Source organism: Vicugna pacos, chromosome 11, assembly GCF_048564905.1.
Source record: "Vicugna pacos chromosome 11, VicPac4, whole genome shotgun sequence".
Taxonomy (NCBI): domain Eukaryota; kingdom Metazoa; phylum Chordata; class Mammalia; order Artiodactyla; family Camelidae; genus Vicugna; species Vicugna pacos.
The window spans coordinates 11,790,374-11,815,973 of record NC_132997.1 but is presented as its reverse complement, the minus strand read 5'-3'; the positions used below and the strand labels follow the sequence as shown (position 1 = coordinate 11,815,973).

The 25,600-nt window shown below is 40.2% G+C and overlaps 1 protein-coding gene across 10 annotated transcripts in view; it reads left to right on the top strand.

Annotated features, from left to right (window-relative positions):
* Window positions 1-25,600, top strand: part of LOC140699627 (trafficking protein particle complex subunit 9-like) — a 217,169-nt gene that overhangs the window by 45,334 nt on the left and 146,235 nt on the right. For 4 of the 10 annotated variants that reach the window (XR_012077854.1, XR_012077856.1, XR_012077850.1 and 1 more), the window contains exons 2-3: window positions 1,473-1,566; window positions 1,846-2,116. The exons of 1 other annotated variant lie outside the window; for it this stretch is intronic. The gene's annotated coding sequence lies outside the window, so the exon portion shown is untranslated. Of the gene's footprint in view, window positions 1-1,422; window positions 1,567-1,845; window positions 2,117-25,600 lie in introns of those variants that run through there. 5 more of the 10 variants (XR_012077853.1, XR_012077852.1, XR_012077855.1 and 2 more) reach the window with 3 other exon arrangements.

The window sequence follows — 25,600 nt, the reverse complement described above, 5'->3', positions numbered from 1 at the left end:
TAAAGAGAACATTTGCTCCTTCTCCCTGTTTGGGGACTTCGATGAGATGAGATCCCAGATAAAGAATGGAGCCCCACCTCATTCTGACCTCCGCTCTTTCCGTTCATTTCTTCACAGGAAAAGAGTACTATTCAACAGTATAAAGATTAATTGTGAGCTAATGAGATAGACAGGACAACCGATCATTTATTAAATACCCTTTCATGATAGAAACAAATGTATTATACACACAAACAGCACACAAAGCACGGTAGTACCATGGTTACATTCGTGCGACCGAGTTCGATTCCTGCTCTGGAGTGACAAGTCCTGTGTGATGGAGAACTGGTAGGTTGGCTTAGCCTCTCCAGAACTGATTTTCTGTCCTGCAGAGACGGGGCTCGCTAGGCGTCCCGCCCCGTAGAGGTGCTGTGGGGTGTAAATGACGCGCGTGGGCAGCCCGAGCACAGCTGCTCGTTCCTCGTAAGTGCAGGGTAGCATAGCTTTTGCAGTGACGGCTTTATGACCGCCCCATGTAGACTGTCAGTGCTCCGAAGGGATGCCTTGTGGTTTGGAGATGGGATTCTCACTTCTGTAAATACCCAAGTATAGTGTTATTGGGCCTTGCTGATTTGAGTCTATTCTTTAGAAAGTACATATTGTAGATATATTTTTCAAGCATGCGTACTTTTTTTCTTTTACTATTTAAAGTTCTACCCTCTCATCTCTTGGTGTTACTTTTCATGGAATCCAGGAAACAGTCCTAAGCTACCTGCCTTTTCACACTTTTCCGTGGTGGTTTCCTTCCCTGATTAGAAGAGGGTTTTGCATAGGAAATTTTATTTGTTCCCCTTTTCTTGGAGTCTCTCTCTCTGTCTGCCCATCTCTCACCTCTCAATCTGTCCATTTCTCAACCCACTGATTCTTCTGACATGTTCCAAAACGCATTTCAGGCAGCTTACAGAAGAACAGATACTAAATAAACAGGTGAGAAAATGGAGCCAAGTTCAGACAGTGAGGCTAGGAGGCGAGCCTGTGTGAGGGTTGCAGGCGTGAGACACACGCCTCTGCCCTGTGACTTATAAGAACGACAGCAGCAGTGTGCTTCAAGCTCCCAGCAGACACAGGGAAGCAGGGTTTGTGGGAGATGCTTACTGGCTGTGAAATAAATAAGTGGCTTAGGAGAAGCTCAGCCTTTCCAGCTACTAAGGCTCAGGAGAATATTTTGAGTGTCTTCCAAAATCAGAGTATGGCATCTTTTCTTTTTTCAGAGTTCTATGTATAGTTGGTTACATTCTATACCTGGAAATTTCTCCAAAACTCCTTCCCACGTGAGTCCCATGGCTCGGGAATTGGGTGGTTCTGCTCATTGACGGGGGTTGGCCAGAAACAGAAAATGAGAGCCTCAAAGGAGCCTGGGATTTGTCAGTTATGTTTTGTCAGTGCTGTAGGGTTCAAGAAATGCTTTCACCATTTCTCTCCATCTGAGGCAGCAGCGTGATGTCTTACCAGCATCAGGAGCTCAGGGCCACAAGATGGTGGGGGTTGACTGCACTGCCGTCAAGACAGCTGAGCTAGTCACTGCAGGTGTGGTTCTTTTACATACTGCATTTCATGTTCTTTACTAGAATGTTTCAACAGGGAGTTAATTAACTGAGTTAATTAACATTTAATAAATATGATGCTTTGTTGAAAAGACAGTTATAGGCAGAATATAAGCTGTGAAGTCTTTAAAAACGGTTTCATTACTGAAATTTCATTTGGGTAGATACACAGTTTATCTTATATATGCCTCTCTTTTAAAGTAACAAAGAAACAAGACAGAAAAGGCAGAGGATGATTTCTGTTCTTCCTCTCGGCTTGCAGGTGCCCTCACCCCCAGTAGCATCAATCCAGACACCAGCACTGACACTGGCCGTGCTCAGAACTGCCTCAGGCCTGAAGACACTGCTGACAAATAGAAGGGGATCACGCCCTGTTACAGCAGGTGCTCTCAATTTGTGGGTCCTTATGTAACTGCATGGTGTTAATCAGGATCGCCCGTCCTACATTGTGTGATGCTGCTGCCTTGTCTCCTAGTTACTTGTTTCTCTAAGTATTCTTGTATTATTCTCCAATGCGTAGTACTACACACCTAAAAATGCTTTTTTTCAGATGAAAAAGAATGTGCATTTAAAATAATAAGTCTGAAAAAGTGGGCAAAAGAGGCTATCCTTGTCCCGCTATTCAAAGATAATAATTAACACGTTAACATATATTTTCGTCAGTGTGTATCACCTCTGTCATAAAAAACCAGAGAGCACTCTGTGACTGTTTGCTGTGTGGACACCTCCAATTTCCATTCGGCTTTTTATATGTTTTTCTACAATATTCTATCTCCTCTGGCATGATTTTTGATGACCAGTATAGCATTCTGTCTTGTGGAGGCATCGTCCATTTTACTTCGGACTTAAATAAACTTTTAAATTCCAAGTATACTTAACTGAAATACTGAAAAGAGAACTGTGGTGGTACAGGAAGACCCTACCTCCCTTCCCCTTATTTCCGAAGATTAAAAGCTGTTGAAAATTTGGTATATATATTTCATGACCTTTATGCCTATGACATACATATATACACACATATGAGAATTCCATGTATACGTGTGTGTATATAAGCTTTATTTAAAAATGAGACCATACTATATGTTTTTCTGCAGCTCGCTTTGTTCACTCAGGTGTATATCATAGACGTCCTCCCACTCCAGACTCACCCGGTCCTTTCAGTAGAGTGGAGGGGTCTCCTGATTTGCGGGTGTGGTCTCTTTCCCACGCACACCTTTGGTGAGAGAATGCTGTGGACAAGGCCCTGGACCACGGCGAAACGCCGGCTCCCTCATTGCTCGCAGCTCGTCGTGTTTTACCGCATCATTGTCTTGATGGTGGACAGTTAAGTTTTCTCCATTTTCCACTGTCAGAAAGGATATTTGACTGGCATCCTTCTTGTACAGACATTCCTGTGATCTTTTATGAGTATTCCTTTAGTTAAGGCTTCTGGAAATTTAGTCCCTGGATGTGACATTTACATTCATCACAGACTCCTTTCAAGTGACTCTAGAAATTCCTTCTATAGGGGAATGAAAAGATGCACAATTACTTATGTAACGAATTCTCTATTGCTGGATATGATTTCACTTCAGTTTTTCTTCCCACCATTGTAAACAGTGCTGTGTAAATGCCCTGATGGGTACATCTTTTTGGACTAAATTTGTTTTATCCTAAAGGAAACGATTTGTAGAAGTGGTGTTGAGTCAGTGTGTACGTACGTTTTTCAGAGTTTACATATCCATTGACATGTCGTCCTCTGAAAATGTCGCTCATGGTTTCTTCTCCCACAGATGGACACTAGCTAGAATATCTTTTAAAAATATTTGCCAATATGATGAGCAAAAGTGCTTTTTCATTGTTTTAGTTTGCATTTGATGACCAGTGAGGTATTGAGCATTTTTCACTCATTAGCCATTTGACTTTTTTAAAATGAATGATTCCTTTTATCCTTTGCACACATTTAAGTGGGGGAGCTTCTTGTTGCTTTGTGAAGCTCTTTGTATACTTCTTGTCTTCAACAACATGTATCACAGAGCTTTTTCTTGTCATTTCTTGCCTTTCATTTTGTTTAGGAGGATTTTTATTTTGGTAGTGTCTCAAAATATTCTTATGATAATAAATGTATTCCTTATGGGTTTTATCTTTGACATTATTCTTAAAAATAATTTCTTATACGGGAATAAATCTCTGTAGGTTTTTTTTTAATCTCTAAGATGGAGATGATAATAGTGCTTGTTAATGTAAGGGTAAGTTGAGTTAATAAGAGCAAAGTGTTGTATTTGCTGTTATTAGTACTTTTTAATATTTACATCACTGTCTGTAATTTATCTTGTGGTCCTTATGAGAAGAATAGTATTTATTCTTTCCAGGTGATTCTCAGATTGTCTCAGGACAATTATTGAAGTCATACTTTTCTCTTTGATTTGAAATCCCACCTTTACAAATTACTTATGTACACTAGAGTCTCTTTTTGACCTCATGGTTCCCTTCTGTCAATCTGTCTTTCTTACTCCAGCACCATAACTTACATATTGTAAAAATTTATTTAATAATTGGCAGTCTGAATTTTTTTTGATTCTTTTCTTCCATCCCAAATTTTCTTGTCTAGTATTATGATTTTATTATTCCTGAAGAATTCCAAAATATTTTGTTCAAGTTAAAAAAAATCAGATTGGAGTTGTCATGGGATTTTTTAGTAAGTTTTGAATTATTCTGATGAGAACTTACATCTTTACAAAACTGCTTTCCTCCATGCAATTTGTTTATGTTTCTACATTCTCACCTCTTACTTTACCCCTCAGTACAGTCCTGAAGTTTCTCCATTTAGAACATGGGCATTATTTTTTAACTTATTCCAGATTATTGTTTCTGTTTTTGTCAATTTTGTAAGTGAAAATTTTTTGCTATTATATTTTTAAACGCTTAAAACTGAAATTTAGAAAGGAAGATTCGGTTTGTAAATACTCACTTTGTAATTTGTCATTTAAAATTGTAAGTATTAAGTAGTTGTTCCAGAATCCTTTCTTTTTTGTTTTTAAAAATTTGTGTCAAAGATTCTCAAAATGGTCATAGCTAAGTAGTATAGGTGGGGAGACAGATGGAGAGAGGTAGTGTGGCTCATGTACAAACTGTGAGCAGTGTCATGGCTGCCTTTAGGCTGGAGAAACCACAGAAGAGCCCAGGTTAGACAAGGAATGGCTTTTTATGCACTTGAAAGCCAGCTTTCCTGCCTGTATGGTGAAGCCTGGTGGGCGTGGCAGGTAGATGATCAAGGTCTGATCAAGGTCATTTGCTGCACAGAGCGCTGTGTCTGTGAGAAATGGTGACCATTGCCATGGGAAATGCTTGGTGCCAGGAACAATGCAGGGGAGCTGGGGAGCCTGTGTTAAGGATTTTCCAGTCCTGGGAGTGGGAAGATCAGACTCTGCATTCAGATCTGTGTTTGAATTAATCCTCTTTAATTTACTGGACCTCTGACTTTTGTCAAGTTATGCAACCTGTTTGAACTCCTGCTTTGTTGTCTCTCAAAACAGGAGAATTGCAGCCTGCTGCTAGAGTGTTTGATCAGGGTAAATGATTTGTGTCTATAAGATGCCACATACAGTCACAAGCTCAGTGAGCAATGAGCTGTCCCCTCTTCTCCTGCAACTCAATGCTCGATAAGTCATCAGCGGAAAGCGAGTCCCTAAATTGTATGTGGTGCAAGGAAGAACAAAACTAACGTCTTGCCTTTCCCTGGCAGTATTCTTACTTCTTTGCTTCATGTACCTCTTTTCTCCTTCACTCTCCCCTTTCACCTCCTCCACCAAGAGCCTGAGACTCTCTCAGAACACTAGATTCAAATTACTTAAATGTTGGCTCATTCCCATGAAATGACAGTGACTTAAAAAAAACTGTACACATCCCAGAATTCATTGTATTTGATTTACACACACACACGTACACACACACACACATCAGGCTACCTCCCATTTGCTGAGGGAGAAGCACCACTTTTACTGAGTTTTCATTTACTGAGCATGAGAGCAGTCTCTTAAGCAGAATTTCACCTGGCTTCGTACATGGTTTTTTAAATTGGATTTCTGCTTTTTGTCCATAAAAATATTCTCCTATTAGAAGACAGGAAGTGGAGACATAGATATTCTGCTGAGATATTGGTGTTATCATATTTGAGTTTTAATGGACATAAGACAGCATAGAGTCATAAATTTTTATGGATGAGAATCCATGATGATGTACCTTGGACAAGAACCTGGGTCTCCTGCCATCGTGTCCACGCGGGTGAAGAGGCAACTGGGTGGGGGATGGCAGGGAACCTTCTTGCTTGAGTTCCAGGTTCTTGTTAGTTTTCATTGCTCAGCTGCCTTTAGTTTATGTCCATGAGGCCTCTCATGGGAAGGTCACTATGTCCTGAGAGACTGAGTTACTAATCAGCAGAAAGCTCTGGACCCACTCATATTTTCCAGAGTTTTTCTGCTGACCTGCTGACACTTTATATAAATGAGATCTAACAAACTACTGGATATAAAATCCTTATTGTTATCATTTGCCCTCAAGTTCAATAGGAATGGGGTGCTGTCTCAGGCTGTCTAAGGCTAGATCTGAACAAAGATAGGGTGATAGGCTGTGCTGCTGGACCCTCCCCAGTCAAATGGGATTTCCACCTTAGTTTTTAGAATCAGGCAGATGAGTTCAAATCTTGTCTTTATCAGTTATTAGATTTGTGACCTTGGGGAAATAACTACTTTTTTGGTTCCAATTTTCTTTATCTGTAAATAAGTTCAGTATTTATTTTAGGGTTTTTGTTTTAGAATTGAATGAGCTAATTCCCTAATTTATTCCTAAAATACTGATCACATGGTTCTATGCTGGTGCCTTAGTAGTTGATTACTAAGGGACACAACAGTGAGAATGGGGGTGGGGCCCCTGGATCATACAGCTTATATTCCAGGATATGCTTGTAAAAGACAGGATTGCAGTGGATTTTTAGTAAATGTCCATTCCTTTCCTAATCCCCATTGATTGTGTATATATCTTTATACTAATATATGAACAAATTTTTTGCAATTTAAATCTCTTTGTAGTATTTAAAGAATGTAGCTATAACAAAAATACGTGAAATAAAATGACATGACTTTTATTTTCCTTTCAATAAGCAAAACAAAATAAAATAGAAAAGAAAAGAAAAAGTATTGAAGGAGTAGAAATAATTTTATTTCCGTGGAATCAACTCCCTATGTTAGGTTTTTCCATTGTGTTGTTCAACAGCATATAAAATTGACAGGTTGTGACTTCAGTGTTGATAGCTAGGTGAGTATAGTTTCTTTTTGTGGTTGTCTTTGATGAATTATTTGCACTAGATCATAAATGATGTGCATGTTACATATTGGAAACAAGGAAACATTGGAGACATACTACCTCCAATGCAGTCATTTTGTTACCGAGTCCAAACTCGTTCTGCTAGCCGCATGATAGGCCAATAAACCGGGAGATGAGGTGTTGGAGCAAGGAATAGTGACTTCACTTGCAATGCTGGCAGACCCAGAAGACGGCAGACTGATGTCCTGGAGAACTATCTTCCCCAAGTAAGAATTCAGTCTCCTTTTATACTAAAAAGGGGCGGGGTTGTGGTTGGTTGTTGCATACTTCTTGCTTTATGAATTGTTTGTCCTTTGAATCCGCTGTTCTTGCAGCTGTCCATGTGGATCAAATCATGGTACTCCTGTAAAACCTCTAAAAAAACAAAGGCTATTCTCTAGTATGCAACTTGCCATCTCTACAGAAGTGCAGATGAGCTAACATTTTTAAAGATCAGGGCCAGGAGAATAGGCTTTCCTGTAGATTTCAGGCTAAAGGCAACTTTCTTTTTCAAATGGTGCAGAGCTACCAAGTCTGAGCCTAGGAAACAGGGCACAGGTTTAAACCCAAAGGAACAGATCTAACATAGGGTAAAAACAGTTATATTTTATTACAATTCCCTTTCCAGCTTCATAGATAATTTTAGTAAGAAACATGAGCAATTTTGTATTTTTGCTTCTTAATAACCGATAAGTGGACCAACTATATTTTGTGAGCAGGGATGCTGTGCAGGCATTGGGGTGACAGCAAACTCTTGTTGGGGGTGGCCGACCCTGCAACATCTCTGATGCCCCGTGAGTGTTGGTGAGGGTCCCCGTAGCCAGGGGCTCTCTTCAGGAACCAGCATATGGGCATTGACCTCTGGAGACCTCTTTTTCGGCTGCAGGAATTTTTTTTCAGATATTGAGATTGAAAAATCACTCCAGCTGGGAATAATTAGGGAAAAAAAGAAAAGGAAAAGGGTTTGGAGTAGAGTAGAAGAGTAGGACATAAGATCATGGAGCCTGAGTGCTTGGCAGCGGGGCCTCGGGAGAGAGGGGAGCAGAGGTGGGGAGGGGCCTGGCTCCGGAATCAGCTCCTGTAATTGTCCCCGCGCCCAAGCCACATAGCTTTAAATTGGCCTGGGCCACCTCTCTGGGCTGGATATCACCCTGGGGAGAACCGTGGTATCTGTAAAGTAAAATGACTTCACAACTATTGCACAGAGCTGCAGGTGTAAGAGAGCCTAAGCCTGTCTCAGAGTGCAGTGGACAAGCAGAAAGGAATGGCAAAATTTCCACTGACAGTTGAAATTTTGTTAAATAGCCTGCTACAGTTGTTTGCATCACTTGAATGAATGCAGGCATATTTCTGTGGGCATTTATAGGTTCACTCAACCCCACCAGCCCCTCTTGCCCACATCGGAGAAGGGCTTTCTCAAGCACAGTGCCCCTCCTGCTTGGGTGGAAAACGCTGCTGGTCCTTGCCTGGGGCCGGGCTGCTGCAGGGCACTGAATCCCCGAGGCACGGACTGTGAGACACGACAGGAACATCTCTGCCCTTGCCTGGGTGTCTCCGTTTCCCCTGCAGTGTAAAAATGCCGGTGACTGAGTTAGAAGCATGCTTCCAAGCTGTCCATGTCCTTGGCATCCAGAAGCAGAGCCTGGAAGCTTCAGAATTTATCCAGAATGCGGTCTACATTCACCTTCAGCAGGTGAGTGTATGTCTTTACACAAGTGGAGGAATTATTGCAGTTTTCCTGGAACTTTCTCACTACAAGTCCATTTGATTTTTCTGTGCTAGGATTCAGTATGGCCTGATAAAAACTCTGGAGTGAGATCTTGAAACCCTGATGAAGAGCATAATTTATTTCATTTCTCTATATGATACTCTTTTACTTTTAAAATTCAGAATTTTTGGTTGTTTCAGGAATATTTTGGGGGGGCTGGAGAATCATCTTTGCGACCTGTTGCTTTGTGACTCTCACCTGTCTTCTGTCACTTGTGAGGCGGTTCCATTTGTGACCCTGTCCGGGTTGTTCATGTTATAAAACATAAAGCCTGTAAAAGTACAGTCCCTTTTCCTCTGAAGACATTCCACAAATACTCCTTTAACCTGGGTGTGGTTTTAAGAAGACAGAATTTTTAGAACATGTCCTTGCAGGTTGCTAGTGCAAAATCCCAAAATCAATAGTCTAGCTCAACACCTAAAATCTTTCTAATTTACCTTGGACTTGTATGGATAAGTGAAGCAGTTTGCTAAGAACTCAGACCAGGTTTAGAATACAGGCTGGTGTAGCTCAGCAGGTCCTCCCAATCTGATGCTCTGCCAGAGGGCGGGGCCGAGGGGAGAGGGCGGGTCCTGCCCTCCCTGAGGTGACAATTTCATGGCAAAGACTTTCACCTGGTGAAGAACTTGGAGTTTCTTCTAAGAAGAGTGGGTCTGAAAAGAGTCCAAAAAGCGCGGGAGTGGCACAGTCCCATTTGTCTCAAGTAGGGGAGAGCGGCTGTGGGGCCACTTAGGAGACTCGTGAGTCCAGGTGGGCAGTGTTGGTGGCTTCCACTTGAGCGGTGGGACGGTCAGTGTTTAAAAGCGAACATATTGAAGGCATGTTTAGATGGTAAAAAGGAAAGGATGAAGGCTGTCTGTGAATGCAGAATGGAGTAAGGCCCAGGTTTCTGGGTGGATTAATGAGTTAAATGATGGTCCTTCTGTGCTCTGAGGAGGGAAAGCTGCAGAGGGAGTTCTGTGGAAAACTGATGAGTTCAGCTGTGGGTAAAGTGAAAGGTTGTTAGATATGTGGTCTGGGAGCTCAGGTGAGAGCCAGTAGTGAATAGGGGGAGGTGAGAGGGATTTTCAAATAATTCTGTCTTGTGAACATACAAATAAGTATGAGTAATGACACAATTAACACCTCTATATTCTGGATTTAAAGCCCAGTAACATTTTGCTATACTGACTGCAGAGGTTCTTAATATTTTTTAATAGAAATAAGTAGAAACAAAATAGTGGAGTTAGTGAGCATCTTAGAGTAGATATGTGTCCTTGTATGTATTTTTATACCTCATCTGTTTATAACCATAATCTACAAAAAGTTATCTTGCTTAGCATAAGAGTTAAACACAGGGACGTGACACACACTGTTGGGGGTTGAAGCTGATCTTCTCTGGCAAATTATGGACCCTCTCTTTGCCTTAGTTGCATCGTCTGTGACTGCCCCAGGGCCCTTCATCACAGCTGATTTCCTAGAGTAGATGTTGGGAGGGAGGCTGCTGAAGGGATTAAGAGGTGGCAACTGCTATGGATATTGAAGAGAGAGACAAAAACAGATTAAAGCCGATAAACTGAGTACAAATACCATCTAAATAGAAGGAATCCACAGTGTTTTGAGCCGCTTATCATAAGAGAAAGAAAATCACGTGGATCCAAAGCTCTTGAGCATATGAGTATTGTGGGTGGGAGGGTGTCTTTATAAAAGTGTTGAGAAAAGGCCTCTTTGTTTTCCTTGGCATTCCCAGTAAGGATGGGGAGCAGAAGCAAAACCCTCTGCTTCACAGTTGAAGGTGCTGTTTTGTGCGAAACTGACCAAAGTTTGGAAACCAGTCATCAGCGATGCTGGCAAATGAAGAGGCTTCTGGATTGGGTGGGGCACTTGCTGTGACTTCCAGGTGACCTGCTGGCTGGGGGCTGTGAGGCGGGCAGTAGTTTTGCAGGGTGGCCCGGGCATAATCCCTGGCTCTGATGCTGCTGGTCTGATTAACAGATCTGGGCGCACACTGTCCTAATGGGGCAGCTCGGGATGTGGCCTGGGACACCTGCCATGCTGAGAGCGAGAAGAGGGCTCCCCTGAGGGGGTGTCCCTGCGGAGATTGGAAACCTACACCTGCAGGGGAGGAAGAGCCTCTGAGCAGCGGGCCGGATGCACAGGCAAGACCAGCCTGAGCAATGAGGTTTCCGGGAGCCGGAAGTCATTCAGTGGCCCAAACGGCCTTGTTCCTGAGAGACTGGAGGGAATAGATGCTGAAAAGGCAGGCTAGGGTCAGACCCTGTGGTGGGTTATGAGTGACAGGAGAGGATTGTTCAGGCAGGCATGAGAGAACCCTGTGGGCGTCCCAGCTGGGGTGTCACGCCGAAGGGAAGAACAGAGATATAGACTTTGCCACTTATTAGCTGTGTGACTTTGAGCAATATCACCCCACATCTCTCTCTATATATATTCATCTGTAAAGTGACACAGTGACAAGGTCGTGTCATCAGAAGTATTAGCTTAGCTCTGATCCTCTTTGTCCAGTCCTGTCAGTGTTTCCCTGCAAGGTACTGCAACGGCTGCCCTTACCCTGAGACGGGAGGGCATAGAGGGACAATGTAATTCCCGAGGGCAGGAAGGGGTTGCCTTAAAAGCAGACATGTAACCGCCTGCAGCTGCAGACCTGCAGGCAGTTTGGTTGACGGTCCTTGAGAGGACTTTGGAGGCCTTAGCGTCGTCTTAAGTCTTGTTTCCCCTTGGGGACCGGATTTGCCTTTGGGGATTGATGTTGAAGATTTGAGCTTCTGCAAAGCTGTTTTCAGAGATGTGTATATACGTAAAATATCATATAAAATAAAATGATTTATTTAACGTGTGCGACTTTGTAGCTGTTAGGAACAGCTCTGTTGGACAGGTCTCCACGGAGGACACCAAGGGTGAGCAGAGCGTGCAGGAGGGCAGGCAGCCTGCAGTGCTTCTGTGGGGTGTTCTCCCCAGCAGGGCGCTCTGCTGAGTTGAGTCTTCTATGAGTTTGGTTGCCAGAGGAGCAGACAGCAAATTAATGAGTTCTGGAGGGATTGTATAATGACAGGAAGAAATAGGAACCTGGAGATTTTCCAGACTAAAACACGCTTTTGGTTCCTGATTCAGTGTGTTCCATTACAGAACTGATGAGTTGTGTCTATTCTGGAACATCATTGAAATAAACGTTCAGCCTAAATGTTAAGGGCTTTTTTTATTTGGCTGGAGGACTCGAGCCGGGATGACATCCTCTCACATCACTCTGAGGGACTGCTCCCAAGAGGTAGGGGAGGAGCTAGGATATATAGAAGCATACAACAAGGACCAGGTAATTGGAACAATAAAATATTGCTTGTTATCTAAAGAAAACCAGATATCTCAAGTTCAAGTATTTACTGCTTTTCTATGTATGGTGAGAAGCAAACATCTGGGTCTTTGAATTCATTCTTTTGGCAAGCACCTGGCTATCTAGGGCCAGTATCCTGTCCTTTCTTACTCTGAGTCTGCTCAGAGGGCACCACTGTGAGTGGCTGAGAGGCCGGGCTGCAGGCATGTACTCGCTGGGGGTTGGCAGCAGCCGCTGATGACTTGGATTCAGCATTCTTTGTTTACTGTCATGGATGCAGTATTTTCATTCACATTGTAGTATTTTCATTCACAGTGCTCCCGTTTGGTCCTAAATTCGACCAATATTTTGAGAGACATTTCATGACCAGTTTTGTCCCACGGTGCTAGGATGGCTCATTCCTAGTTCAGGTGAAGAATCTTCTGAGTTGCCATTCAAGGTGTAATTTTTTTTATCAGGCCCTGTTGATAACTAAAAGTTATCTGGATCACCTGTCTTACTAGTCTATTATGATCCAGAAAGTGTTAACCCTTCTTTGCTCATTTCCATACCTAGAATCACACTATTATATTTATTTTATTCAGGGTTATAAATTTTATCTGTTTCTTCAAGATGTTTAGCCATCATCAATCTTGTGGGCCTAGTTACACATTGGGAAATGTAACAGACAACAATTTTATAAAATAGACAGGTTATAAATAATACAGCTAGTAATGTTAATAAAGTCACGAGTAAGAATTTAATAGTCGAGAAGTTGTATTTTTGGGTTAAAATTTTGCTTGTGTTTCTGAGTTTGATCCTATGAGAAAGTTCATATTTATGGTCAGGGTCAGAGCAGGTATTAATTGGCCAGGTGAAATCTCCCACCTTGTAAGATCAACGGTGGCCTAAACAGAACTATAATTTCTTTATAGAATAACATTTCTGAGGGCTATCTAGTTAGAGCCTTGGAGTAGGGAAACCCACCAAGGTAACACAGAAGTACTAGACAGGTAATTTATCATAAACTTAACAAGTGGAGTAGTTCATAATCAAAGGTTGGAGAAATTATCAAAGTAATTGGTATACAGTCCTGGTCCGGTGTCTTGGGTCAGCTGTCTAGCTCAGATGGCGTCTTCTTCTCATCCTGGTCTGGTAGCTTTTTCTCCATTTGGGCATTGTTTTAAGGTGAGCAGCTCTCGACAGGCCAGTGCACTGCAGGGGATGTTTCTGATAGGAAATGAATCCGAGACTCCGTTTCCTTCAGCTTTGGTTTGTATGGTCTAGTTAAGAGTACCTGAAAAAGGGTCCTTCCATTCAGGTTGGAGACAGTTCTTTAAGTCATGCCTGTTGCAGTATGTATAATCCCCTGGCTGCAGGTCATGAGGCATTGGAACTTTACCCAAGGATAGATTACTGAGCTTCAGAACAAACCTAGAGTATCCTTTTCATAATTCAATTAAACTGTACAGTAATGTGACATAACAGCAAGGAATGATCTGGGAAGTGTCTTAGTAAATATGGACCTCAATTAACAAAACTAGAATTTAATATCCACTAAAATATAATTTTTTTCTCTCTTAAGTTACCCTCAGTTTTCTCAAATATAGCCAAATCAAGATTAATTTTTTACAAGTTAAGCTTGATTATTTGATCATATAGCCTTTTTTAAATTGGCTGTGTTGGAAGTTTTAATACGGAGTCTCAGGGTAGAATGCTAAGGTTTTCTAAGGCCAAGAAAGCCACGTCAAGGCTTTTCATGGGTTTCTGCCTTACAGATTTAGGTAAATTCTTTTCTCTTTAAAATCCTTAAAATACCTTTATACTCCTATATCTGTTAGGAGATGATCTCCCTAATTTGTTTGATAAAGCCACTGGGGACCTAAGTGTTTTTAGTCTCTTGAGGGATCAGATAGAGAGAAAAGATAACTGTTCCAAGTGTGATTACATAGGTATAATGTATCAAATTGCTGTGAACCATAACTAGCTTAAGGAGAAGAGATTCTTTATGTCTGGGAAGCAGGTTAAAAGCCACTAGTATTTCAAACAATATCAAAAATTATAACCATATTCAACAGGTTAATCAGTCCCATGTAACTAATTCTTTTAATGAGAGTTTTCATTAGAACTTTAAAATGTCTTACCCAGTTTAGTTCACTGCTATAGTGTGAAATTTATTAGAAATCAGTAAATCTCCTTGAAGAGAAAGCATTTTGCAAAACCATCAGAAGAAAACAATTAACTGTCTATAAATGACAAAAGATTTAAAAGCATGGTTAAACACCATTACACTATAATCAATAAAGAAACATGTTCTCTATACCCATAATTATCACTGGTAACATTTCAGATATACCAGAATTTTAGGGAGTCCATATAATTTCTACAATATCTATATTAATAATATTGGCTCATTCAATATAACCTTAGAAGTTTTATGATTCATTTGACAATTCCATGTTATTTAAAATGCCAAATGAAAATTTATAGTTTAAAGTCTCTCTTTGGGATATTTCAGGGGCCTTCTGTAGCATCCCAAACTTAACTGGAGATTAAAAGAATTTTAATTAATTAAATTAATTTTTATTTAATTAATTAGAATTTTATATTTGGGGAGCTTTTTGAAAGATTTCAGAACACTTGGTCAGATAAACATATAGATCACTGTAAAGTAGTACTAATTCATTAACAAGAAAATACGTCAAATGTAAAGGCAGAACAGATCAGCTAAGTGGTATAAGAAGTTTTACAATCTGTTACTGAAGGTGGATTAACATTTTAAGAAAATTTTTTCCTCTTAACAGAGAGAAAAACAATTCTAATCTTGTACCAGCTTACTTGTAAGATTCATTTACGTTGCCCAATTTGTTTCTAAACTTAGCCAATTCTGACCATGTACAAAACTCTTTCCTCGGGGTTCCTTTTCCACAAGCCTTCCACAGCTTTCTATACTTATATTAGTGTGTCCCTTATTTTTCTTCCATTCAGAAGTAACCAGGTTCAGGAGAAAGTCACTATTTTTCATTAACAAAATATAATTCCATTCTTATATCTTCCTTTACATATTTATATTACTTTCCTAGGATACTGAGATCATTCCCTTACTAATAGAGACTATTTCCGTGTGGCACCAACCATATATTAATATTTCTATACACCTTTAGTTTCACTGTAAGAGGAAGTTAAATGTTAAGTAATTCGTATTTCAATGTTATTTTATCTGAAAATGGCATAGCTATTTAATAAAATCTTGTAATTTAACTTAATTTAGCACAACACTAGAATTTAAAGATACCAAACATTTAGAGATTATCTTAAGCATACATTTTAAAAATATATTTTAAATATTTACCCAAAGCTCTCATCTCATTTGCATTTAATTTACTTAAAATTTTACCACAGCACATTACTTTTATTTCTTTTTTGACAAATCTGCAACAGATATAACAGGATCTTATTTGACTTTCATTAAACCTAGGTACAGTAAAGGTATTATACATAATATTGAAGACTTTAAAGATGTCTATATTAATTAGAACATACTTAAACTAAACAATATCAAATATTATCTTAATATTGAATATTTTCCAATTCACATGACGCTGAAAGTCAATTTGTTCAGTTTTTATTTTAAAAATACTTAATGTTCAAGCTCTTATATTTTTATGTCAATTAAGCAGAGCTCTTTGACTTTGAATTTTTTTTCTTTAGCAGTAGAAATATCTCACTTCTATAATGTGTACACAGGCTTATAATCAGACAAAAGCTAGAGATCTCATAGCTTCACTTTAAAACTTACTTATAAGATAGGTATAATAATAGTTGGAGTAAGCTGAATTTGCTTGCTCAAATCACTAAGGCTTACTATTTATGAAACAGACAGTTAAAATTTCTTCACAAAGTCTGAAGGACCCGTCAGAGTTCTGAGTTCTAATATGCCAAAAATTTCTTGGCCTTAAGTTTTATTTCGTTGAGCTATTTAGGCTCAGTTCTAGGTCACTGTTTGTTGTATTTATATTTCTGATCTGCAAGACAAAGACACTGACTTCCAGGTCCCCAGATAACTGCTCTGTCACCCAGGCCGTATTTTATCTCCTTAATTGGCATTTTTGTATCAGTGAGAAGAGCTGTAAACAAAGAATTCCATGTTTTAAAACTTTAAGGTTTACTTAATTATGTCTTCCAAAACTTGCATAAGGCATTTAGTAAGGTCTCTTTTCCTTGTGTTATAAGTTAAACCCAGGGTAAACCTGTATTTTTTTATTAGCCACTCAAATTAGTTTTTAGTTTTACATTATATTGGAAGGCTTATGTAACTATATTGGTTTATTTTAATTTGTTCAATTAATATTTTCATAGGGACAGATATGTGCCCAGCCTTATAATACCAAGAAGGGGAAGCGTTTTTCCTCTGAAACATACGTATCCCACAACATAAGCAAAAGTTTTGTATAAAGACCATTTAAATATACCAATTTCACAAACTTTTATCTCAATTTTATTAAATCTTATACCTTTAATTTTTATATTTATTAAGTTTAATCAATAATTCTTATTTCTAGAAGGAGTGCAAGAAACCTTTTTTGTGTGTGTTTGCATTGTATATAATTTTATAGAAGTCTCTAGGATGCCCAAGTTTCAGCCAAAGAGCTTAGGCACTTCTCAGTTTTTAATTTCATTAATTGGTCTGTTATCCGAATTATTGATCAAGTATTTCAGTCTATATATACATATATTTTAAACTGTGGTAATAAAATGGACTTGTTTGAACTTTAATCTTGGGGGGGAGTAGGCGAACTATTTGGCCCTTTTTTTTTTAACTTTACGTTGTGTAGTATCAAAACCTTGTTTGTAAATCCAAAAATGTCCATTTTATTTATTTGATTCAAAATAACCATATAAAAATATTTATCCTTTTGGGATAAGCCACTTATTATTTTTTTGACATTTTTACAATCATTTTTCCAGTTATTCAACCTAATTAACATTAATTATCCTAAATTTTTATTAGCATATCTAGAAACATTTATCGGGAAGGAAAAACACAAATGTAGCTTTTCAAACCAGTTTTATTTTTTTAACTAAGTTCTTAGGTTAACCATTAGATATATTTTTCTACATTTAAAATTGATTTTAATAGACACCAATAAAACAGCTGTTTATAATGAGATCTCTTTAAACTTTCACCAATTAAAAAGTTTTTCCAAATTAAAAAATCCATCATATGGCCATCAAATTATATACAAATATATATATATATATATATATATATAGTGATTTTAAACCAATAAGATGAAGAGGCCCTTCCACATGAGAGTCGGGGTGTTGCCTAAATGAAATTCAAAGGTTTACTCTCCAAAAGCTAAAAGCCTTTGTGGTCCAAGCTGATGCAACAAAGTTTAAGATGACAAAATATCTGAAAATTGGTACAATCAAAGAATTGCTTAGAATCCCAATTTATTTGCGTGGCCACCATATGTACACAATACTTGAAACTTTTGTATGGCGGAGTCCAAGGTTTCCTTTAAAAAATAAACTAAACATACATATACATACATACACACACTTAAAACACACAAAGATAAAACATTTAAATTTCAAGGACACAGGAAGAGAAATCCAAGTTCCCCCTAAAGGGGATTTTGTTTTTATAAGTTCAGAATTCCAAAAAATGCTTTTATCAGGCCTGGTTAGTTATTTTCAGAGTAAGTTTTTTTTTTTTCCTTATTCCCAATTAATGTTGTAAGTTTTGTATGTACATAAGCCTGGCTGGGGTAATAGTTGGAGACTGGCAATCTGTCATTTATTTTTCTTTTCTTTTCTTTTCTGTTCTTTATTTTTTTTTGAAAGTTCTATTCCCCATTGTAAGGTCGGGTTCTCAAAATAAATTTGTTAGTAAGATTTCCCACAGGGACAACTCTGTGGCATGAAGTCTTTGTCTCTACCACTCCTGGAAGACCCTCTGTCACCCGAGAAAGCTGTCACCAGCCAGGAGGATGTTCCGAATTTTGGAGTTGAAAGTTTCCTCATAAGAGTTTTACTTTTATCCTGAAAAATTCAATGGAGGTAACCAAATTGAGGAAAATATTAGACCAGAATCTTACCTAACCACTCAGTCCTGAACCCAGTGTCTTCCAACTTGGACTCACTCGGGATGTCTCCACTGGGTGAATATTTTCCTCATATGTTTCCACCAGCCCCACTTTGGACATATCCTTTAGGTGGGTATTTCCTATTTCCTTTCAAACAGGCCCCACACAGTATGTCTCCACTGGGTGGGTAATTCACCTCAGTTTCTTTCAACTGGAGGGCCACGTACCTGGATACACCGCCAGATAAAACTTAGGATCATCAACCAATATGTGAGATCCGAGAACCAGGAGAGACTCACCCAAATTCATCTGGACTCCGCGAGGAGGCAGATGGGCACAAAGGGCCACTGCTGGTACCAAGGCTCCGGTTACTCGGAGAGTTCAGGTGGAGAGAAATCTGCTGTGGTGCTTCATGGTGTCCAAAACTGTTGACTGAAATACATGTGCAGTCTAAAAGTTAAGAGTTATGTTTTATTTGGCGGGAGGACTCGAGCTGAGAGGACAGCCACACAGAACTCTATGAGGGACTGCTCCCAAGAGGTTGAGGAAGAGCTAGGATATATAGGAGCTTTACAACAAAGACCAGGTTGTTGGAACAATAAAAGATTGCTTGTTATCTAAAGAAAGCCAGGTATCTCAAGTTCAAGAATTTAGTACTTTTGTATGTATGAGAGGAAGCAAATATTTGGACTCACTGAATTCATTTTTTAGACAAGCACCTAGCTATCTCGGGCCAGTAGCCTGTCCTTTCTTATTCTGAGTCTGCTCAGACGACACCATTGTGAGTTGCTGTAGCAGCTGGGCTGCAGGCCTGTCCTAGCTGGGGGGTGGTGGCAGCCTTTAATGACTTGGTTTCAGTATTCTTTGTTTACTGTCATGGTTGCAGTATTCTCAATCACATTGTAGTATTTTCGTTCACAGACTGATTATGGATAATCTGCAACCTTGGAAAGCAACCGAGATGGAATTACTGCAGGTACCTTCTGCTTTAATAAGCCGTGTGCAAACATAAACATGGAGGAAGCATGCACTTGGATTTGGTGGTGCAGGGAAGGGTTTCTGCACATTACAGGAGAACGCAATGCAGAAATCCTTAAGTCCACCTTTCTTTACTGTAGTGGTTTCTGAGAACATTTTATGGTAATTAACCAACATTGACAAACGGCACAAATTGCATTTAAGAGCTGGCTGGCTGAAACTTGTGTATTGGACAGGTGGAATTCATAGGCAAGTGGTCAGGTGGATTGGAGAGAGATGGAGCCAAGGCCTGGGCCCAGATTCCAGTTTAAATCGCCATTTCTTCAACCTAGGGCCTTGGAATAGAATTCAAATTCTATTAACCTGTTGGTGAATCTGTGAAATTTGCATGATAATATTCGTTTCATTCTGGGATTGTTGTAAGATCTAAAGAGTATTATAGCACACATGAAGCACTTAACGCACTGGCAGTTAGCAGCGTTCACTGTGTGGGGCCGCCCCGCTTAACATGTGTCAGAGCCGTAAAGGCAGCATTTGTCTGTTGAGGATGCACTTGTAGCCCCTTGGCTAGGTTATGAATTTGGTGATTTCCTTTAATCCTTGTAACTCTATGTGCCATGGACAGTTATTTTCATGGACAGATGAGGAATCTCATGGTAAAAAGACTGTATAATTTGCCCAAAATCAGACCATAATTTTGGGTTCAGTGGCCTCGGTTCAGCATGGGCCCCTGGGCCTTCTCCCCTCTCTGTTCAGCACCAGAGCCAGATATGGAGTCGGCTGTTTCCCTGCCCAGGGTATCAGGCAGGCCGCAAGACACATCTGGCCCTGTGCTGCTTGAGCAAAAACTCCGAGGAGAGACAGTTACAAAAGGGATAAACATAAAAACAGACGACAGCAAATTGTGATCAGCTCTGAGAAGGAAAGGAACACGTCTCGCCGTGCAGAGCTGGGAGCTTTCCCGTCGGGGCTGGTCTGGGGGTGTTCATCTCAGCTAAACAAGTTCTGCTGCTGCACCAAGGCAGGAAGGCAGGGCGCGTGTGGCCAGGTAGACAGGGTCTCATTGATCGTACTCATTCCCCATTAAGCGGCAGCTTTCACGGGCACTTACCTAGTAAACAGATGTGGGCCATAATCATCACGCACTTTGCTTGGTAGTTTTATTTGCCCCAGCTTTGAGATGAGGTCATTGAACCCGGGGAGTTTGCTGCATGCCCGTGATTACCTTGCAAATACCCCAACTGTTCTTTCAATCTAGACTGGTGTGGCTGTCATGCCCCAGCCCTGTGAATGGCATCGTGTAGCTTCTCCCAAGTGGCCCAAATGACTGACATTGATATGCTTAATTCGTTGGAAATGGTATGTGGCAATAATAGAAAAAGGTAGTAAGAAATTGTTTGGAAAACTGGAAAAAACCTATTCTTCCCCAGCTGGGGGAGCGTAACCTGTATCATTCACCCTACTCACTGCCTGTCACCTCCTCCCTGCCGACTCCGTGTTCAGAAGCCACTCTGAGCCTTGGGAGAACATTTTTCCTCATGACACTTTTGACTAGGACCCGCGACATCTCTGTCCCTGGTTAACTCTCTCTTCAAAGCCATTTAAATTTTTTGCAGGCTCCTCCACTCAGATGTAAGAATAGCCTCTTTAAACTTCTTGATGCAGCTCCATAATGAAGATCTTGCGATGGAAACCTAACCAAAACTGGGATGTATGCACAGTGACTGCAACCTCAGCACATTGTGAGTTCATAATCAGAGGGGTGGGTGACTCAGGAAAGGCTTTTTTAAGGTAACAAGGGGAAAGTGAAAGGACGCAGGCTGTTTGAGAAAGAAACATCTCGGTCACAGCCAACAAGACACCTGTGTTCAGGATGGGGTGTGGCGAGTGCAGAGTTCTCACAAATAAAGAAGTGATGTGATGGGAGGGAGGACAGCTGGGTACTTTATTGGGGAGAAAAAAGTGGGCTGAACATTTCCTGGTTGAACAAGAGGATTGTGACATGATGTGCTTGTATTTTGGAGAGAAGGGTTTTGTGGGGACAGGCCTAGGATTACGCTGTCTGGCTGGGGAGTCAGCACAACAGAGAAACACAGAGATCCTGGCAGACCCCAAGGCCCAAGCTGGCGAGAGGCTGCCCGCAAATTGGAGCCCTGGAGGCTGGTTCTGTCCCTTAGCTGGGGACTCAGACCTCGCTTCACAGCCCAGTCCTGTTGATACAAGAATAAAAAGCGTTGGGCATGAGAAGGGCTGTGTCCCACGCTTTCGTTTAGCCCCTGGGATGTGCCCCAACAGATTTTGTTCTTTGACTTCATGCAGTAAAGAATTCAAGAGCAAGCCAGTGTTGAGTAAAGGTATATATATTCAGAGAGATACATTGAAATGCAAGAGAAACGTCACGAGGTGTGGGGGTTTGATGCACAGATTAGAAGTAGGTACACACTCCACAGACAGAGTGTGGGCCTTCTCCAAAGAGGGAGAGAGAGTGGTGACCGCGAGGTGGCGCTGTGTTGCTTGTTTTCTTGGGCTTGGTGGTTTCATATGCTAATAAGTAGAAGGACCAGCCCTAGGGCAAGGGGCTGGGATTCCCAGGGAGTTGGCCATTTCCCACCCTTTGACCTTTTGTGGCTATCATTGGGACTGCCATGTGCCTGGGGCATGTTATTCACCACGTTACTATTACAATGGGTGTTTACTGAATCTCAAGATCTGCTAGAAGTTAAATCTCTTCATCCTGAGCCTCAAGGCCTTTTGGGGGTTGAATGCTTCACCATTTTGATGACAATTGCTGTGGCCTTCCTTGAATGGCTGTGCTCTTCCCCCTTCCATCCTGTATCACTGTGATGACACAAAGACAGTAAAGGCTGGGCCCTAACCGTGCTCCTGCATTTAAGGGCGGGAACTGTGGGGTGGGCTTATGATGACTCTGAGTGGTGAGAAGGATGTTTCAGATTTTTTCACGTGAGACATGGGGATCTGCCAGCAGCCTCCCCAGATTTATCTCACGGGCATTATCCCTTGTGTTGTTATGGAAACAACAGGCCAGCCAAGAAACAAGAATCACACAGAGGGTTGGAGTACTGAGATTTATTACGCTGGCAGGCTCAGAGAGGTTTCTTTTCCAAAGCTCTGAGCACCTCCAAGATGTGCACATGAGGTTTTATAGGATTAATTACAAGTATGGGGCTATTAGCCAATAAGGCTCAAACAACAAAAAGCAAGGAATCAGTACACTTAAGCTTATCAATTTGGAACAGATCCCGTTACTGACAATTGTTGTCCTTGGATTTACGTGTTAGCTTATTAGCCCAGTAAACTGACACTAAACTTCAGGTTTACCAGGTAGCTCAGCAAAACTTAGATCAGTAAACCGACACTTATCACACTTAGATTTGTGACTTAGCTTGTTAGCCCAGCTGGGGTTTTCCTTCACAGTGTCACTTATCTTTTTTATTTTTCTTTTTATCTTTTATTTAAGTATTTAATCCAAATTTAATATCAGAGTTTTTTGGGAAAGATATTTCTCTTTATCTTTTCTTTGGGGCTCTTTTGGGGAGCAGGTAATTAGATGTATTTATCTGTTAGTGGAGGCCCTGGGGCTTGAACCCAGGACCCCGTGCACGCTAAGCACACGCTCTACCACCCGCCCCATCATCTTTTTGCTTTAGCTGCCAAGAATCTTACAGCTGAATTTCTAGTCGGCCTTTAACACTTGCCCTGACTTCATGTAATCCATTTTTATGAGTTTATCTCCCCCTGGTTTCATTTAAGTATTGAATGTCCATTTTCTCTTCACTCTCCGTTTTGCCTTTTTGTTGTTATGGTTGTTAAGCTGTGTTTAAAAAAATGTTTAAATTCTCTTTTAGCAAGGGTCTGATTGTAAATATATATGTAAACAAACAACACAAATAAATGCTTTTATATATTCTAAGCTGTTTAGTAGTTACATAAAAACCGAATTGAATATTAAAGTGATAACATTTTAAAAATATTTTTTAATTTTTTATAGAGATATAGCTGATTTAAAATATGATATTAGTTTCAGGTGTACAAAAATACTCCATTTATAGTTACTGTAAAACATTGTCTGTATTCCCTGTGTTGTAAGATACATCCCTCTAGCGTGTTTACATTACATGTTGCAGTTTGTGTAAGAAAGTTGGGTAACGCAGAGTCTGGTACGTGGCTGTGTCTGACGCATGTTCACGCTCACCCTGCCTGTCAGAGCTCAGGCCTTCACTCCTTTCTGCAGGGGAGCCAGTGGAGGCAGCTCTCATCAGTGCTGGCACCACCCTCTGAGTGGCAGTGACAGCAGTGACTGTGTGTGGACGTGCAAATTGTTGTTCCAAGAGCTTTATATGCGTTTCTGAATTTAATAATTAAAGCCCTCCTGTGAGGAAACGTTTTAAGTTTTTAATGCATAATGCATTTTATTTTGATATTGATAGATTTCAAATCTCCGGAAAATTTACAGGAGTACTACAGTAAACGCTTAGATACAGTTCACCTTAAAGGGCACTATTTGGCTTTTTGTGTCTGGCTTATTTTAACATAAAATTTCAAGGTTCATCCATATTGTAGCCTGCATCAGTACTTTATTCTTTTTGTTTGATAATATCCTTTTCCATTTTTTTTGGGTTTTAGTCTATTTAAAAATATTTTCATTGAAGTCTAGTCAGTTTATAATGTTGTGTCAGTTTCTTGTGTACAGCACAACACTTCAGTTAAATAGGAACATACCTGCATTCATTTTCATACTGTTTATAAACATAAGATACTATAAGTTATTAAATATATTCCCCTGTGCTATACAGTATAAACTTGCTGTTTATTCTTTACATACTCAGTATCTGCAAATCTTGAACTCCCAATTTATTCCTTCCCACACCCTCCCCCCTCTGGTAACCATAGTTTGGTTTCTGTGATTCTGTGTCTGTTTCTGTTCTGTAGATAAATTTATCTTATTGTTTCTTTTTTTTTTTTTTTTAGATTCCACATGTGAGCAATCTCATATGGTATTTTCCTTTCTCTTTCTGGCTTACTTCACTTAGAATGACATTCTCCATGTCCATTGATGTTGCTGCAAATGGCATTATTTTATTATTATTTTATGGCTGAATAGTAGTCTATTGGACAAATATGCTACAACCTCTTTATCCAGCCATCTGTCAGTGGACATTTTGGTTGTTTCCATGTCTTGCTATTGTAAATAGTGCTGCTGTGAAGATTGGGGTGTAGGTGTCTTTTTGAATTAGGGTTCCTTCTAGATATATGCCCAGGAGTGGGATTGCTGGGTCACCTGGGAGGTCAAGGTTTTGTCTTTTGATGAACCTCTATACATTTTTCCACAATGGCTCCACCAAACTGCATTCCCACCACAGTGTAGGAGGGTTCCCAATTTTCCGCAGCCTCTCCAGTATTTATTGTCTGTGAACTTCTGAATGATGGCTATTCTGACTAGTGAGAGGTGATACTTGATAGCAGTTTTGATTTGCATGTCTCTGATAAAGATATTGAACATTTTTTCATGTGCCTACTGGCCATTTGTGCGTCTTCATTGGAGAAATGTTTCTTTAGGACTCCTGCTAATTTTTGAATTGAATTGTTTGTTATTCTTTCTTATTAAGTGTAAAAGCTGTTTACATATTCTGGGAATTAAGCCCCTAGCCGTTTCATTTATTGCAAATATTTTCTCCCATTCCATAGGTTGGTTGTCTTTTTGTTTTGCTTACTGCTTTCTTAGCTGTGTAAAAGTTTGTAAGTTTAATTCGATCCCTCTTGTATATTTTTGGTTGTTTTTCTATTGCTTGAGTAGACTGCTCTAGGAAAACATTGCTGAGATGTATGTCAGATGTTTTGCCTATGGTTGTTTCTAAGAGGTTTATAGTGTCTTGTCTACATGTTTAATTCTTTAACACATTTTGAATTCATTTTTGTGTATGCTGTGAGGGAGTAGTCTAACTTCAATGATTTACATGCAGCTGTGCAGTTTTCCCTACACCATTTGCTGAAGAGGCTGTCTTTACTCCATTGTATGTTCTCACCTCCTTTGTCAAAGTTTCAATGACCAAAAGTTTGTGGGCCTATTCTTGGTAAATTTGTTTATCCGTTCATTGATGGATGGATATTGTTAGTAACTTTTGGCTACTCTGAATGATACTGCTATGAATATTGATGTGAAATTTTTTATGAGAATATGTTTTCATTCTTTTGGCTGTACAATTGGCCCTCCATATCTGTAGTTTCCACTACATGGATCCAGATGGCTGATTGTAAAGGGACTCGAACATCCTTGGATTATGGTATCCAGGGTGTGGGGTTCCTGAAACCAACCCCCCAAGGATACTGAAGGATGACTCTTTATGTAGGAGTGGAATTGCTGAGCCATATAACTCTAAGCTTTTGAGGAAATACCAGACTTCTCCAAAGAAGCTGCACCATTGTCCCTTTCCCCTGGCCGCATATGAGGTTTCTCTGCCTCCTGAATTTGTTATTGTCCATGATTTGGTAATAACCATCCTAGTGGGTGTAAAAT